Source organism: Phaethon aethereus (genome assembly GCF_964289735.1).
Source record: "Phaethon aethereus genome assembly, chromosome: Z".
NCBI lineage: Eukaryota > Metazoa > Chordata > Aves > Phaethontiformes > Phaethontidae > Phaethon > Phaethon aethereus.
Genome location: NC_138577.1, coordinates 331,002 through 333,593, shown reverse-complemented (window position 1 = coordinate 333,593; position 2,592 = coordinate 331,002).

The window sequence follows — 2,592 nt, the reverse complement described above, 5'->3', positions numbered from 1 at the left end:
TCCTTGGCACGCTTTTCTCTCGGGAGCGTGATTTGTACCCCTCTCGGTTTGTCAGAACATCTCCTCGGGCCATCCCTCTTCCTCAGAGCGGTCTTTCTGTCCTCTCCTCCATCTTGCTCGCCTCCCGTCGGCCAGCGTCTCCCCGACGACGCCTGTGCTCCGTTCAGATCCCCTCCCGAGTACCTCTGCGCCCTCCAGCCTTCTGCCGTCTCTCCGGCCGCCTCGGCACCCCTCTGATTTCCGCCACGACGCTTCCTGCGAGCGACCCCGCGTTCCGTAACCGGACTGTAAAACAGGAACTGAATTAACCGTAACCGCAGAGCGTAATGGCACATTTTCTCGCATTTTACCCTTACCGCCTTTCAGGCCGTGGCTGGAAACCTGCTACGCGTGGCGCGCAGGATGCGGCAGCAGCTTGGCGGTGGATGGCGAGAGGCGAAGGCCGAAGCAGAGGCTGCGCGGCTCCCGTACGCTGGGTTTATTGTTTTACTTAGGAGCGTGGCCGTTCGTCTTCAACTGTTTATGGTGTTCTCGCCCAGTGCAGCAGTTTGAAATCGGCTGGTTTAAGGAAAACACGATGTCATCTCTGTCAAAGTTCGACATATTTTGGACGTGAAATACGAAACCGAGAACTTTAATCCCGGGTTTCCTGGGATTAGCTCTTGGAACTGCTTTAGAATCCCTTGTGTGTCGGCTCCCCGAAACTTACTGCTCGTCTGCCGACTCTGCCCTGTACCGTTTCACCTGTTAATTTTTTTCCACGTTTCCCTCTCTGCGGCTCCCTCTCCCTGTTTTTTAACGCTTTCCTGTGTTTCTTGCACCCTGCTGCATTTTAATTTCTCGCGCTACAGTTCCCTCCCTCCGGCACCCTGTCTCTGTGTTTTATTTCCTTCCTCTGTCCTGCACCCCGTCGCTGAAAAAACTGTCTTCCTATGTTGCCTTCTATGCATCTCCCCGTCCCTATTTTTTCATTATTTCCTGTGGTTCTTGTACCCCGTTACTTTTAACATTTTCTCATTGCGGTTCCTTCTAGCCGTCTCCCTGTTTGTCTAATATTCCCGTCTTTCTCGTACCTGACCGCCACTTCTTTTTCCTTTTTGCCTTGTCCTCTGGCCGTCTCCCCGTCCCTGCGTTTTAATTCCTGTCCGTGTCTCTCGTACCCGGTTGCTTTTTAAAAGTTCTTCTACGTCTCCCTCTACCCGGCTCCCTTTTTCCGGTTTTTTGTTTGGGGTTTTTTTTTTTTTGGTCTGTGTCGTCGTCGTCCCCCCCCCGCCCTTGTATTTCTTGCGCCCCACCGCTACCTAATTTCTCCTTCAACGATTCCCTTTATCCAGCTTCCCTTTCCCGTACTTTTAACTCCTCCCTTTTTTCCGTATACCCTGTCCCTTTTTAAATTTTGTTTCAGTATTTCCTTCTATCCTCATTCCTGTTCCTGTTTTTTTAATTCTTTCCTGCTTTTCTCGTAGCCTGTCGCTTCTTAAAACGTCCTTCCGTCCCTCTACCCGATTCCTTGCCCCTGTTTTTTATCTCCTCCTCTGTCCCGCACCCAGTCACATTAATAAGTTTCTTTCTATGTCTCCATGTATTTAGCTTCCTGTCCGCCTTTTTATTTTTTTTTCCTGTCTATATCATACTCCGTCCATTTTAACTTGTGTTTCGATGGCTACTTTTCTGCGGTTCGCTGCCTGCGTTTTGTAATTCTCCCCCGTCTGTCCCGTACCCTGGCGCTGCTTCAAGTTCCCATGTCTGCGTTTGTCGAGCTCCCCATCCGTGTCTTTTAACTCTTTCCCGTGTCGTGTACCCCGTTGCTTTTTACATTTTTTTGTGTGTCTGTTTTTCCACAGTCTTATTTTTAATTTATTCTCGTCTTTGCTAAAAGCCGTCGCGTTTTAAATTAATTTTCTTTCCCCATCGAAGTTTATCCACCTCCCCGTCCCCGTGTTTTGTTTTCCCATCTACGCTGTACCCCATCGCTTCTACAATTTTCTTTCCGTGTCTACTTTAACCAATTCGCTGTCTATATTTTTTATTTGTTTCTCGTCCGTGCTGTACGCCGGCGCTTTTGAAATTTTCTTCCTATGTCTCTCTGTACTTTTCTGTCTATTGTCATTTTTAACTTTTTCTTGTTTTTCCTCAATGCTTCCGCTTTTATAATTTTCCTCCTATGTCACTCTCCATCACCCTACGCTTATTTTACTTTTTTTCCCTTGTCTTTCCTTAATGCCTTGGCTTTCAAAATTTCCTTTTTACATCAACTTTCATCCAGTTTTCTGTCCCCTTCCCCCCCCCTCCCAGCTTCTCCTTTACCCGGCTGCTTTTTACATGCTCTCTCCGTGTCCGCTTTAACCAATTCACTGTCTGTCATTTTTATTTTTATTCCTGTCTGTCCCGAGCCCTCTCGCTCTTTCAGTTTCTGTTCTAGGTCTACTTTTATCAAGCTCCTATCCATATTTTTTAGTTTATTCCTGTCCGTTGTGTGCCCTGTCGCTTTTTGAACTGTATTTTCGTTTGTGGCTCTGTTATTTACCATCTCCTTGGGGTTTTTTAGTTGTTTCTTGTCTTTTCTTAATGCCATGGCTTATTCCATTTTTC